The sequence below is a fragment of the Rattus norvegicus genome, chromosome 11 (assembly GCF_021556685.1).
Source record: "Rattus norvegicus strain SHRSP/BbbUtx chromosome 11, alternate assembly SHRSP_T2T, whole genome shotgun sequence".
Lineage (NCBI taxonomy): Eukaryota > Metazoa > Chordata > Mammalia > Rodentia > Muridae > Rattus > Rattus norvegicus.
Window position 1 is genome coordinate 84,395,694 of NC_141544.1, and position 15,641 is coordinate 84,411,334.

General features: G+C 47.4%; 1 long non-coding RNA gene across 11 annotated transcripts; it reads right to left on the reverse strand.

Annotated features, from left to right (window-relative positions):
- Positions 1-372: 372 nt before the first annotated feature.
- Positions 373-15,574, reverse strand: LOC102554403 (uncharacterized). 11 transcript variants are annotated; one of them, XR_015633136.1, is made up of 4 exons: positions 8,524-8,671; positions 7,937-8,077; positions 6,517-6,734; positions 4,731-5,132 (listed from the first exon to the last, which is right to left on the reverse strand). It is a non-coding gene; the product is annotated as an uncharacterized LOC102554403 (long non-coding RNA). The 11 variants fall into 11 exon arrangements; XR_015633143.1 differs by lacking the exons at positions 4,731-5,132; positions 7,937-8,077; positions 8,524-8,671 and adding exons at positions 373-985; positions 6,823-6,950 and having other exon boundaries at positions 6,533-6,734; XR_015633139.1 differs by lacking the exons at positions 7,937-8,077; positions 8,524-8,671 and adding an exon at positions 14,963-15,574 and having other exon boundaries at positions 4,731-5,129.
- Positions 15,575-15,641: the final 67 nt, after the last annotated feature.

Sequence of the window (15,641 nt, forward strand, 5' to 3'; positions counted from 1 at the left end):
TTCCTTTGAGCACACTCGGTGCTCTTGTCATCTGTCCCCGGCTTAATCAAGTTATCATATCAACACGGTGTCTCTTGGACCTCAGCTCTGTGTCTGAATAAGGACAAAATTTGCAAACAAATTTCTAGCAGCGGGGAGCGGGAGCTACCCGCGAGGCTGGATGAAAAGCACCTGGAACCTAGCAAGGCTTGGCCCTGCTCCCGCTGGGGAGTTTAGTTCAAGCGGTCCTCTTACCTGATTAGGCCTCTCAGCCGCCACTGGATCGCCCCCAAACAGCGAATAGCACTGTTTTGTCTAATTATGGAGAAGTGGGAGTAGGCTGGGCACTTTTGTGTGTGTGTGTCTATGAAGAAACGTAAACATGCACGCATGTAAGAAGAGTGCTACGGGTTGGATAACCCAGCATTAGTTTCTTTATATTGTCTTCCTCTGTTTGCAGGATGGAGGGACATCCAGACACTTTCAAAAAGAAATCCAAACAAACAAACAAACAAACAAACAAATAACGGCATTCAGTGCTGATATTAGTAGTTTTGTTTGTTTGGGTTTTTTTGTTTGTTTGTTTTGTTTTGTTTTTCAGTGTAGCTCTAGCTGTCCTGGAACTCCATCTGTAGACCAGGCTAGCCTCAAACTCAGAACTCAGAGATCCTCCTGGCTTTGCCTCCAGAGCGTTGGGGTGAAAGGTTTCTACCATCACTGCTGGGTTCGAGTTTGCAAAAATAGTAACGACGACGGTAATTTACTTTGAATTCTGTGTGTGCTAGTGTGGAGTACATGCAGGTAAGGCCTGATGCCCTAGTGCTAGAGAGCCAGGAGGTGGTGTGTTTCCAATAATAGGAACTTAGCATCTTACAACAGACTCCTTTCTTCTGTACGAATTTCGATGGTCTCCGCAAAGATCTTCCTGGACTGAATTTGTCCTTATCCTCTTGGCTTGTTTCTCACGGCACTATGTGTTGTGAGCATGTGGACTTCTCCAGACTGCCTTTAAAGAAAAAAAAAAAAAAGGTGTCCCTGCATAACCAAAAGTTTGGGGGATGAAGAGATTTTACAAGGTAACCCTTGCATTCCTTTCGTGATGGTGGGAGGTGATAGCATCCGTGCCCTAGGCATTTTCAGATCAGCCTGCCTTTGCTGCAGGAGAGGAAGCCGGTCGGGCTGAGTGCCACCCGGGCTTGGGGACAGGGGTAAGAAACAGAGGGTCCTTCCTTTTCCATTCACTCTGCTGCCAAGCGGAGACACACCCTCCTGAACCCAAGGTGTCCTTTTAATTCCTCGGGTTAGCCGGCGGCGGGAAAGCCTTGAGCTGGCGGTCTCTCGGCTCGTTAGCGTCTTTATTGACTCACAGGGCAGTTCCCACGGGGCTGGGAAGTCGGCGCTGAGGGGCGGCGGCCCGGGGCAGGAGACGGCTGGCTTTTATTTCGCGCCATAAAGGCCAACACAATGTCTGCTGGAATTTCAAGTTAAAGAGAGCTCTCGGCACAAAAGGGCGCTCAGGCTGTAATGCGGGAAATAAATTTGATTTTCTGAATTCTTTGGCAGCTAGTGACAAAGGGCCAGGTACAGCTCCCGGTGGGGGTGATCCTTGCAGAAGGCGGCCTCGCTGCGGGATGTGCAGCCCGGGAGGCACAAGGACTGTGGGACTGCAGACCACAGCCAAGGCCAGGGACAGGATCCCGGACTTAAGGGGCCTTCTATTGGAGCCCCGAAGCCACATAGACTTTTAAAACTAACTCGTCACTCAAGAGGTGGGGACAGAAGATCATGAGTTCCTCCACTACATAGACTTTTGAGGCCAGTCTGGGCTACATAGGGCACTGTTCCCCATAAGTCAAAATATAAATCAACACTTTGGGCCAATTCAGACACATGGAGAAGAGGAAATCTTGCTGAAGAATTACCCAGTCAGATCGGCCTGTGGGGAGGGGAGGCAGCCCACTGTGGGCATAGGCTGTGTAAGGTAGCAGAGAGAGAGAGAGAGAGAGAGAGAGAGAGAGAGAGAGAGAGAGAGAGAGAGAGAGAGAGAGAGAACACAGACACAGAGAGTTTCCTCCTGGGTTCCTGCTCTGCTGCTACAAGAGTACCGGAAGTATAAGTCAGATACCACCCCCCACACACCTCAAGTTAATGCTGGTCCCTTTTATTACAGCCACAGAATAGCAACCTAAAACACTTCTGATTCCTCTAGGCACAGTAACTGACACACACACACACACACACACACACACACACACACACACACACACACTCACACCCATGCCTTTAAGTATTGTGGTTTTATAAATCTGCCTGCTTTCTGAAGGCTGCTCCTTCTCCTGCAGAGTCGAACTCAAAACTGATTGGGAGGGCCTAGGAAATGATGTGGGGGCCGCTGGGGTTTCATTAACTCTTTCAAAGCCACAGCAAGCACTCCTGCATCTGCCCATCCTGCACAGATTTTGGAATGTTCTTGCCTGCCTAGGTTTCTGCTCCTTCTTACTCCTGAGTGAGTGAGTGACCACCTAGCACTGGTCAGATGCTCTCAGACAGGAAGTGCCCAGCACCTACCCAGCCTGGAAGACCCTGGCAAGGAAAGCCAAGGACTTCATCCTTCCTCTGCTCTCTTGTTCTCAGAAGTCCAGCTGCCACTTACAGACATCTGTCAACCTCTGGTCCCACTCCTTTCCTGTCCGAAGTTGGACTGTCCACAGTGTTGATTTTATTCATAGAACATGTTAGAATTCCAGAAAAGCACAGTTGGGAGGAAATGGAATATGCTAACATCTTTCTTTTCTGCTCTGTTGAGATAGGGTGCTTCAAGTCCTCAGAATGAGTGTCTCTTCTTATTTTTTTTCTTTTTCTTTCTTTCTTTTTTTTTTTTTTTCCGGAGCTGGGGACCGAACCCAGGGCCTTGTGCTTGCTAGGCAAGCGCTCTACCACTGAGTTAAATCCCCAACCCCCTCTTCTTATTTTTTATTTCACATATATTTTAAAAAAGATTTATTTATTTTATGCATATGAGTACACTGTCCCTGTCTTCAGACACACCAGAAGAGAGCATCAGATCCCATTACAGATGGTTGTGAGCCACCATGCGGGGTTGCTGGGAATTGAACTCGGGTCCTCTGGAAGAGCAGTCAGTGCTCTTAACCACTGAGCCATCTCTCCAGTCTGGTTGTCCCACATTTTTTAGATTTAAAAAATTATGTGTATGGGTGGGCGTCTCCTTTGCTAGTTGGAGTTTTGACTTCGGTCTTTCCTAGGACTAAGGAATTTGTTTAGAGCCAACTTTCGAGGCTTCTGCCCGTCACTGTGAAGCCATCAGAGATGTTTAACGAAGCTCGAGCCCAGGATCTCCTCAGATATCCTATCGAACAAGATTCCTCCCATGACTTGGAAGTCCCACATCCTAAAATGGTAGCAAAAGACCTGAGAAAGCTGACCTTCAACCGCAGTGCCAAGAGGCTTTCTTCCCTTCAACCGTGTGGGAGATTCAAAGTGAACTCCCTGGAGAAAGGTGTCGTCATTGCTGTTAATACAGAATGACAACCCTATGCCAAGGTGAAAAGATTTATGTGGAGTCAACAAACAAACAAACAAGCAAAAAAGAAAAAAGAAAAGAAAACAAAACAAAACCAAGAAGTCTTCATGGAAATCAGCGCTACGGAAGTAGTTGCCCATTAGACACGTCTGTACTTTCTGCCTGTATCCTGAGTAGGATCTGTCTGAGAGTGCTAGGCTAGGGAAACACAGGATAGTCTTAGGCCTACATGGGACACCGTCTGTACTGCAGATAATGCTGTGCGTCAGATGTGAAAGCTTTTCTCTAAGACGACACTGTGCAGCGTCGTTTGGCATAATCTCTTCGTGCACTCTGTGGTGCGTTTGATTCTCTCCTTTTTCTGGGCTCTCTTCCAGTCTGGCCCCCGGTGACCTACACGGAATGCACAGCTCGAATGCACGTGAGTGACTTCATTAGACCCTCAGGGTTTAATTAGGCCCAAAGAGGAGCAGGTGAGTCTCTAGCCTACCATGAGCTTTAGAAACCTCAAGTCTGAGATGCAATTCGATCTCTTGAAAAGATGTAAATGGAATTTGAGGTGGTTTGGTTGGAAGGTGATAACTAGAGTGTATCACTGGATTTCCTAGTCTGCAGAAATTTGTAACAAAGGCATTCTTGTGACCTTAATTCTTAGTAATAAATGTACAGAACTGATTAAAATCGAAAAAATATGTGTCCAAGTGTTTTGTCTGCATATAGATCTGTGCACTACATGCCTGGTGCCTCAGAGAGCTTCTGACCAGGAGCTCCTACACCTGAGATTCTAGGTGGCCCCTGGGCTAGCATCTTACTGAGGACTTTGAGTTTGCCTTGGTGCAAATCTGCAAATAAAAGGAACTCAGTGTCTTTATCTTCTATTAAACTCCTGGTTGTAATGCACACACATACATGCATACATACATACACATGTACACACACACACACACACACACACACACCACTCAAATCATATCAAAGCCTCTTGCTCCAGGTCCTTAGGACACCTCAGAGGAAATCTCCTTTCTGCTGGAGGCACTTTACTTCAGGTTGATCCCTGATTGAATTTGGTACAATGCAGGAGATTCATATTCTCTCTCTCTCCCCTCCCCCCACTCACCGTTTTGTGTGTGTGTGTGTGTGTGTGTCTGTGTGTGTGTGTGTCTGTGTGTGTAACTATGGTGTTTGGAATCAGTAGCAAGAAACCAGAAAATGAGCTCTAATAAAATAAGGATTTAAAGTTGGACGAGTAGCCTGGAGTTAGAAAGACAATGACCTGCAATCCAGCATGTAACAGTAGCTACACTTGCTCAGATTTGTGTGAGTAGCATAGGGCTGGAAGCACACGGAGCTAATCCTCGTGCTTACAGGACGTCAGGCATCTTAGGTACTCGATACTCCGCTGTATTAAAGATGTTTTGCCACATAACAAATGACCACCCATTTAGGGCCTTGAAACAACACGAGTCAGCACCTCCTGGCAGGCCTTAAATCCAGTTTTGGGTAGAATTAAAGTCCCATCCGAAGTTCGACTGGGGAGGGGTCTCGTGCCTAGTGACAGCTGCCAATGGGTTGTCAGGTGGAGGCCCCTTGAGTCTTCTTGCCACGTGGTCTTCTTCGTGCCAAAGCCAGAAAAGAGCGGTTAGCAGAGAATTCTGTTAAGATGGGCATCACGTGTAGTTAGAAGTGACAGCCCCCCCCCCCACGCATATCATATCCTGTTGCTTAGAAACAATTCACAAATCCTGCACATACTTGACCAGGGGAGATCCCACTGGGACCTAGTGACTTCTGTACAGTCTGCCCACCACAGTTCTTGGACCTCTGACCTCTGAGTAAACTAAGACCCTAAAATGGGAGCAGGCCTCTGTCACCCTCTCCCTGAGTTGACTTCAGTGGTTCAGCTTCGATCTAGAACGTCTCTTCTGTCTTGTGCTCTTTCCTCCACAACTCCTAACATCTCAGGACTAGCATTAGCCTTTACCACATGGGTCTTTGGGGACACGTCATAGCCATGTAGCACCGACCTCCACAATACGAGTCAAAGCTAAGGAAGCCTCTGGTTTAGGAGGTAAGTAGCTTTGTACCACAGCCTTCAACTGTCGTCTGAGACAAACCCAATTCTCCTAAACTAAAGAAGGAAAAGAGCTACGCCTTCCCTGACAGAAGTGTCCCCGAACTAAAACAAGCGAGTGGCAAACACAAGTACCTATCTGAGGGAGATCAGAAACACAAACTTCGGGGTTTGCTGGGTCCCTACCTGAACTGTCTCTAATCTTCTTCAGTTGAGGTCTAGAAAAGAGAAACCAGCCACCCACACGCACAGTGACACTACCTGCCTCTATTTCCAGCAAACTTAGACAAGTTCTACGGAGTATATTGACCTGAGTAACCAACCCTGCTAAGAATGACCCGCTGGCCAATGAGAAAAACGGATCCAAGACTCCCTGCTGGCCCATCACTCATGACAGCCTGTTCCTCTGGGACTGGAGACCCACTCAGAACCTGGGTGCAAAGGGGGAAAGTTTAAAAACCAGCCAATCAGCAGTCCTGATCTCAGCAGATCCCTGGGCTGGCCTTTGCGCTCTGCGGAAGAATCCACTCAGATCATGAACGGTGGGTGTGGCACAGCCGCCTTGGTCGTGGATCCCCAGGTGAGCAAATAGGAACTGAGGTCCCTTTGTAATGTCAGAAATATTTCAGCTCCTACCTCAAGGAGTGGAAGCAAAGTTGATTTACGATGAGATGTATGGCGTGTGCGTGTGTGTGCGTGTGCGTGCGTGCGTGCGTGTGCGTGTGTGTGTGTGTGTGTGTGTGTGTGTGTGTGTTTCTGGGTCCAAGTCTTCAATCCACTCCTCGGCCTGTACTGTAGCTTATAAAACATGCCAATTTTTGGTCTCAAATGGCTACTCTGGGCCAACAGTCTCCCAGCAAAGTTACGACCACCACTTCCTCTTCCCCCCTGGACTCTGACGAAAGAGGCTCTGGCTTGTTCTTACCTCCCATCGTCCTCACCTTGGTGCTCTCTGGGTGGCTGAAATCTGTTAGGGAAGTTCGCAGAGCAGCTGGAGGCCGCTCCTTAGACCTGTGCACTCACCGGGGACTTGTAGCCCTGGGCTGTTTTGTGTTTTATCTCCCGGCTCCATGTGGACTTTCTGAGGATAACTCGCTTTCCAACAGAAACCACGATACACGCTTCAAACAGCCAGCCAAATCACTGGGGAAGGAAACGGACAAGGCATTTATTTGGAGAGTAAGAGGAACTCCTCTGGGCTGCATAACCTACTCTGTGGAGATGTTCCTACCGCAGACCCTGCAGCAGCATCTGACGTGCACCGACTGAACTGCCAGCCTTCTGGACTCGCTGACACCAGCCTTCGATGAGTGCAGATTATCAGGCGCATTCCTTTGATGACTGCTACTTCCTGAAGTCGGAGTAGCTTCTGTCCCTACTTCCTGCTTGCCTGCTAGGTACTCCAGACAGTTCCCACTTCCTCACAGTGTTTCTTTTTTCTTTTTTTGGTATCCACAGAAGCAGGGGCTTTCCTCTCTAAACTCCCCACACCCTCCTTATAGCCCTAGGTACACTCAGGAGGCTGAGGCAGGAGTCCCAGGCTGGCCTCCTAGCATCCTTGTAGCCAAATGGAGTTCAGCACTGGAATCAAATCAGCACTGGTGCTGACTGGCTTTAAAGACTTCCAGGAAGACATAGGGCTCACAGGGAACAGGTGAATTCTGGGAATGCAGAGGAGCTCAAGCTGCTGCTAAGCCAGCCCCCACCCTCACCCCCAGCTCCCCACCCCCGAACAGGCACAAAGCATTAAACCACATTAGACGTCCTTCTGTCACCAATTCACTGAGAAAGGTCCCTTCTTGCTTAGTTTACAGATGAAGAAGTCAAGGTACAGAGATGAGTCAGGTTGCTACGTCACCTTACTAGTCAGAGATGAGGGATAGGTTGAGATCTGCCTGGCTCCAGAGTCCGGCTCATGCTCACCAAAGTGATGCCTCTCAACCTTCCTAACGCTGAGGCTCTTTAATGCAGTTCCTCATATCGTGGGGGATCCCCAACTGTAAAATTACTTCGAGGCTACAAGAACTGCAATGTTGCTACTGTTATGAATCATAATGTAAATATCGGACATGCAGGCTCTCTGATATGTGACCCCTGTGAAAGGGGCTGTGACCCACAGGTTGAGTTCCGCCGCTCTAAAGGCACGCCAGTGTGGGGTTTTTGTCTCAAGTTTACACTGGCTGCAATGCATTTCAACATTTGTTGACTCTGGGAACAACGCACAGGTGAAAGAGGACCTGGAATGTGGGTTAGGAACAGGAACTCAGAGAAGCTCACACAATCTGCCACTCGGGGCGGAAGTGAAAGGGTCGTGAGGGAACACTCTATGGGAGAGCAGGCCCTACCTGGTGGGACGGACAGGCAGCTTGGAGGATGGGAGACAGTCAATCCACGGAGGATCTATTGATCTGCCAAGGCTGTGGAGGGAGAACCTGCGGTCCAGATGCGTTATACGGCCCTGAAGTTCCAGCCGTGGCCTCACCTTCCTGTTGAACCCTCCCATCCAGAGGGCCACCATCATTGTTGGCTTGAAACATTCTCTGCTGCCCGCAGCTGTCTGCCCATTGCCCTTTCATCCTGACTGGAGGGTTCTGTGGGAATTTCTGTTTAACCTTTACTGTTTGAAGGGACCCAGGGCTGTGACAGGCAGGTCAAGTTCCCCCTTCCCCCTCCCAGTCCCCCTCCTCTGTACTCCCTCTAACACCATCCCTCGACTTTGAAACATCACACAAATAGTCCTTCCTGCCTGTCTTTTAGCCTAGGTAAACATTCGAATCTCATTGTGTGTATAAAGTCAACAGAAACTGACTGGTGAGATTCCACTTCAATGGCTTTGAAATGAAACACCACCCAGGAGTTCCACCTGCACTCACCGGAAGAGAATCAAGTCCACTGCCCCTGCCCTGATGACCCTCTGGCTGAACGAGTTTACCTTCTAGCCAGTCCCTCTGGGAGCCCCTTTATTCCTCCACCGGAGGCTCCAGCTGCTTCCTTCCTCCCCTGAGTTGCTAGCAGGGTGAGTCTAAACCCACAGGTTTAGTAACTGCTGCAATGGAAGGGCCAGTTGCATCGCTCCTGTCCCCATGCTGTGTGTCTTCCAGCCCCTGCGACTGGCAGAGGCTGGCTGTACAGAAGCTAGTCGTGCTCTGACAGGCGCCAGGAAAATCATCTTGGAATCCACTGAGCATACACAGGAGCTAACTGCTAGGCTTCCTGAGTTTACAATCCTGTCCTAGCCCTCCCCTGGTGCTACTCTCACAGCCCCAGGCATGGTAGCTCCTCCTCCTGGTTTTGTGGGTTCTGTTCCTGGATGCTGTACCCGTGTGCTCAGCTCCATTTGGTCCATCTTCCTATTTACTCTATCCTGCTAAAGAGCTGAACCCAACGACTTGGCCCTCACAATGGAGATAATATGCAACTATAGAAAACACCCAGAATAGGCAACAACCTTAGTCTAACGGACCATCATAGAGTGGAACAGTGGTTAAAAAGACTATGGGGGAGTTGCTTGGATGGTGCAGTGGTGAAATCACCAGGCTTAACTACCCTCACTTGCTCTTTGGGACCCACGTGAAAAGGAAAAGAGCTGATTCGTACAAGTCATCCTCTGACCTCCACACGGGTTGAGATTCACATGTGCGCCCCACCCCACAAACGCATGCAAACAAAGAAATGCAATTTTTAAAAATATGCTAGAGCAGTGCCTCGGAGGTTCTGTGGCTCTATGTCTTTCTTCATTAGTGTTTGGATGGCTCAGACCCGGTGACTCCCACTTCATTAACTTTCATCTGCCTTACAAGTCTCTCCAGTCACAGCCTCCAGGACCATCTCCTCGCCACCTTCGGCTCCTAGGACCAGCCAGCATGGATCTTGCAGCTTAGCCCCATACTCTGGATCAGCCATGACCTCTGATTCGTCAGAATTATTCCACCGAAGTGGAAGCTGCCGTGAACTGCCTGGTCAACCTGCACCTGCGGACCTCCTACACCTACCTCTCTCTGGGCTTCCTTTTTGATCAGGACAATGTGGCTTTGGAGGGCGCTGGCCTCTTCTTCCACAAATTGGCCAAGGAGAAATGCGAGGGCACCGAGTGTCTCCTCAAGCTACAGAATGATTGTGGGGGCCATGCACTCTTCCAGGATGTGCAGAGACCAGCTCAAGATGAATGAAGTAAAACCCAGGAGGCCATGGAAGCTGTCTTGGCCCTGGGGAAGAACCTAAACCAGGCCCTCTTGAATCTTCATGTCCTGGATTCTGTCCTCACAGACGCTCATCTCTGTGTCTTTTTGGAAAGCCAATTCCTGGATAAGAAGGTGAAGCTCATCGAGAAGATAGGCAACAATCTGACCAACCACGTAGGCTGGCAGGGCCATAACCAGCACAGACTGGCATGACCCAAGGCATCTCTGGGTGAGTATCTCTTTGAGTGCCTCACTCTCAAGCACGACTAGGCTTCTGCAGGGTCTCCCTCCTTCGCTCTGCACCAGATGCCTCAGGACCTCCAGCTGAATGAACCTCTAAAGCTTTGTAGCCTCTCCCAAGCCTTTGGACCAAGTGAAAAATAAAGCTTTTGGAAACAGCTTCCCTGCCTCCAAATGCAACAAGGAACAACTTTGAAATAGACAAGGCAAATGGAAGGGGGTCTGGAGAGGAGTAATCATTGTTCTTAACCCACAGTGACTAGGTTTGTCTCAGAGATTTTTTTTTTTTTTTAGCTGGGAAGCAAGTAGTCTTCTTATATGTATATTATTTCCATTCTGTCTACTTCCAAAAATGATTTGGGAGGCATAGACATGTCACCAACGAGGAAAAGAGAAAGAATTCATTATACATCAATCAAGGTCTTAAAAGTATGTGGCCTCTTCCCCTCTCTGTCTCCCACATGTCAGATGAATGGGTCAGAGCAGATAATCTATGGAGTGCTACTCAGTGCTGACTGTCTGTGGTTTATGGAGGAAGCCAAACCATTTATTTTCATGCTTTCTTTCAGGGGTGAATTCACTGTCCGTATGTTTTCTTTTAGCACTCATCTCACTGCAGGCATTCTCTGTGCGTCATTTTCCTTGACTGATCATGAGACCTCCATGTCAGAATAGGGTCTTGTTCAGCCTTGTGCCATCTTAACACAGGCACATGACAGATGCTACTAAATACTGTCCAGAGAGTTGAGATGTGGATGACATGATAGGGGTGAAGGTGGACACCCCTGTGCTTAGGGAGGGCTTTGCCAGGAAACAAAGAGGCTGAAAAGCCTATCCAAACACTTTCCAGTGCCATTTCAGGTTGTAGACTAAGGGAAATTTACAAGGATCCCAAATCTCCATTGTGCTTGGAGATCTCTCAGTCGGTGCTAACTTTCTAGCAATCAAGTGGTGAAGACAGCTGGTGTGACTATCTCCTTAGTCAGAAGTGTCAGGAGTCTGTAGGCAGGTGGTTCCTCCTTGATCTGAGCCCCTATGATATCAAGACAATTCCTAAATAGGAAGCTCAGCCCTCTATAGCTGGTCTTTGCTACAGCTTTGTGTGTTTTTCTTTCTTCTACCATTTCCACTTTTCAACCTCCTAACAGTAGATAAGAGAAAGAAAAGGATAGAAAGAAAAAGAAAGAGATCCCTGAATAAAGTCATGGGTCAGAAAGGAGGCAACATTATCTTTAGACTGTTTCCTGCTGATTAGAGCCATCAAGTGGACTGTGGGGCAACCGAAGAGGCCTCCAGAAGAAGGAACATCATAATCAGACTTAAAAAAGGATGATGGCTGAGCTATGAGGATGGGGACACCAAAAATAATTAAGTGTAGGAAGATCAATTAACAGGTTTTTGGGGGGAAATCCCTGAAAAAGGAATGCTAGTGGGTAGCTGTCAAGGACCAGCCTTGGCTTGGAGAGGGGTTCCTGAGGAAGAGGTGTTTGGGAATGACAAAAGAACAACTCAAAGTCCATCATGAGAACAAGCTGACAGCTCAGTGTTCTGTTTGAGCTCGCTCTTCAGACAGTTGTGTCGATAGATTAGCTCTTGCAAACCAAAGCCTAGTCTTTTATTTACATATCAATTCAATCATTAACCCAGGTTTCCTTTTGATTAGTCTGCAAATCAGCATTTTATGACCTTAGCCCCTTGATTCTTACAAAGACAGAGCAAGTACATTTTTATAATGTAGCAAATGAACGCAAAGATGTCTGCCTTTGTAAACACAAACAATAAGTTAGTTGGGTGGGATCTGGCTCTGAGATCACCATTCCCAGCATACTTGGACATTGTTCTGTCTCAGGCTCACCTTGAACACAGAAATCTGCCTGTCTGTGTATCTTTCTGACAAGCTGGCTCATTAGTGCCCTGCCTTTGTTCTTTTAGGTGTGTGAAGCCCCTCGCACAATTCATATTGCACAATTATATTTTGCATAGTTGAGAAATTTATACATTCTTGAACTCATGTTTTCAGAGTTCTTTCCCACAGCCTTAAGGGCTATCCTGAAGGTCACAACATTCATCATTTTGCTAAGGAATACATTCTCGCCTACAAGACTTTATGCTGTTTTTTATTATCATAGAGTCATTAACCTTAACAAGGAGAGCACTCCCTGAAGGAGGAACATGAGAACATGTACATTATAAAACAAACAAGCCCCATACCCACAGCAACTGTCAGCACTTGTAGGGGTCCATGCCCTGTGAGCTCTGGTCCAGGGGCAGGAACTAAATTACATTGTCCCTTCCACATGGCAGTATGTGGCAGGTAGCTCAAGACAAACAAACAAGAAAGACGAATTATATAGAAGAGTGGAGAAGGCAAATTCAAGAGTATCTGATAGCTGGGCATAGTGGTCCACCCCTATGATCTTAGGTACTGAGGAGGCTGGGGTCAGTGGGTTAAAAGTTTGAGGCTGACTTGGAATGCTTAGAGAGACTGTTTCAAAATAATGTAAAAAGGGGCCACGCACTGGTGTAGCTCAGTAGTAGATGACTTGCCTAGGATTTCCCAGGGCTTTTGATACATGATACCTTGGAGGGAACAAAGAGAATGCAGGATGATTAACATGGAGAGAGTGGATAGGGCCATGAAGTTGGAGAGTAGGAAGTAGGCCAGGAGAAATCATGGTCCTAGAGCCTACAATACATCTAGGAGAAGTTAGTGGACAGAAAGCTATAACAGGATGTGGGTTTGTGGAGGAGGGATGCTGAGATCCACCCCAGGCTCATTACAAAAAGGTGAAAAAAGTTCTTGGTACATGCCCATGGGGAGTTTGAAACACAGGTCTAGGCTCAGGGTTTAGCCACAGCTGAAATAGACTTACAAGTCAGGTAATAATGGAAGCCCCATATAGGGAACTCAGGCAGGTCTCTGCTTTGCCCTCTACCAGATCCATAGTCTCTGTGCCCTAGACAATGTCACAAGTTGATTGTTCTAAAGCACAGCTCAGACTCAGTGCCAGGTTGAAGTGTATCTTTTGGATCATTGGTATCAATGTACAATGAGATACTTCCTATAATATTCTTTATGACCTGACTGACTTTGTCCTTCCAGAATGTGTTTCTTGGATATGCAAGTATGACTGCATCGTTCCAAATCACACTCTCTACTTTATGCATTAATGTCTCTTTCGTTCTCTCCTGACTACTTTAAATGCTTCTTTTGTCTCTTCCTGTTGAAAGTTTATATTTGAGTCTTCAAAGAGTGAGGTGGCCATGGTCTTAATCCCCTCTATAGGTGATCTTTTAGGTTCTTGCAGCTCTAGGTTTAAATCTTGATTGGTTAATGCTGTCCATTGAGACATCTCACCCTATATGATACCACCCACAATAAATGCCTTGTGACACTCACTAGGCCCCTGAAAAACTACTATGGCTAAGTTTTATGCCATCTGCATCCAGTAAGGGACATAATAAATGCAGAGTACAGAGAGTATCTGTGTTAGATCTTGGATTCTGAGTTTCAGAAGTCAAGAATGTAGAGTTACAAAACTAGACGTTTGAGTTCATATTTTATGTCATATAAACCCAGACCTCCTCACTCACAAACTAGATTAAGGTTCTCTTAGACTGAGGAAAATGGGAGGGTGGGGACTGTTGAGGGAAGGGAGGAGCATGTTCTTTTAAGTTGAAAGAGCCAGCCTTGGAGCTGCCACTCAGAGAAGAACCAGCTGGAAGGATCACAAAGACTCTACTGATACTCGTTGGTAACAGAGAAGCATCTGTAGACCACATGGTTTCCACTCCAGCAAGGGTTCATTCTACTTTTACCTTGCTACGTCAAAGAGCCATGTGGACCATTCTTGCTCTTGAGACATCACCTCCTGTAGTATTCAATATTTATAAATAGATCCTACCTACCTCAAAGGTTCATGTTCCCAAAAGAAAGACACAACACAGCCTCTATATATATAATTTGTTTTTGGTTCTTTTTTTCGGAGCTGGGGATCGAACCCAGGGCCTTGCACTTCCTAGGCAAGCACTCTACCACTGAGCTAAATCCCCAACCCCTTTATATTTTAATATGCCTTAGGCATCACAATACCTGGGAAGCTGTCTAACCTTCATGCTGCCAGAATCTACCTCCCACTGATAATTCAGAGTTACTACTTACTAATTTCTAAGTTCAATCTTAGCTGCTCTTGACGTAATTGAGCAGCCCTCTGGGCCGAATTCTCTTGGCCCTCTTACATGGTGGCTCTGCTTCTCTGTCCTGCACACACCTCAGGCATGGTGTCTCCTGGCTTCTCCTCCCTCCAAACCCTGGAGCACAAAACCCTGCCTCTCTCTCTCCTCCCCAGCTATTGGTTATTGACATTTTCATTTACCATTCAGAATTAACTGGGGGCAGGTTCCCAGAAACTACCTGCAGACCCTCTCCTGCAAACTGTTCTGGAGGACCCAATTAGCATTAGACTATAAGCAGCTACAACCATGGACCATCCATCAGGGATAAGTAAGTCCTGTTAGCACTGGCGATCCTATGTAGTCTTGGTCTACATATTGCTCAGGTGTTTAATACCTTTTCCACAGCCTGGGAATCCATTACAGATTCTATCCACCAGTCTCCCAAATACAGGCTGGGGCCCTGGCAATCAGTGAACTGTGGGTATTAAGAGCTCCTTCCTGCACAGTTGCCTACATTGCTGAAACACTGCACACACATAGCTCAGAATCTCCCTCCCGCAGCAGTAGCCTCTGTTGTACACATCCAAAGCTTGGGCTTTTAGTCTCTCACAGAGTGAACACCTACTAGACATCAATCCCCTGTGGTCTCTCCACTTTCCCCGACTCTGCTCTCTGCTGCAATGGCTGGTCAGCGGGATGCCAGACCTTAGGATTTCTTATCAGTCTCAGCCCTTAGGGATCTGAGGAGACTGAGGGGAGGGGACAGTGTGATACCTGCTGCAGCTTTGCCATTTCTCTGCCCTCCAGTTTTCTCTGCTTCTTCTAATATCATTCCTGCTGTATCTTATTACTGCTGAATCAGGGCACTGACAATTCTTCTGTTACAAACGATCGCTGTGGTCCCTAGCTTTTGGTTTTGTCCTCCTTGCCTCTGCAACTTTTTAAGGAGTGTCTTCATGGACTCCTCTCTGAGTTACCACAATTCCAATGAGGCCCCAGGTTTCCCACGGGATGCTATTGTAGAGTACATTCTTCCCAAAGGTGGTTATAATGGCCTCTCTTCTCCAACGCTCTTCTTCCATTAGAACTTGAACGAGAACAAGTGATACTGTGTCTTCTGAACTCAGGACAAAAGATGATTATCACTTCTGTCCTATTCTCTTGGGACTCTTGGGAGCCTTGGGCTGTCATGCAAAGAGTCTGACTTCTAGAAGCAGTCAGGCTGTGAGGAAAGCCAGCCATCCCTCAAAGAGGGGTGACACAGAGAGGCCATGACATGGAGAGGCCTTGACACTAGAGCAAGGGAGAGGTTCCTGGGCTGCTCTTGAGGCTTCAGCAGGATTCTATGTGACTGTAACCATCAGAGGGAGTTTCCATTTCCTGGACTACAGATATGCAAAGGATTGTGGTCTTCTCCCTGCACAGTTGGGATGATGTAGGAGGCACTGTTGTG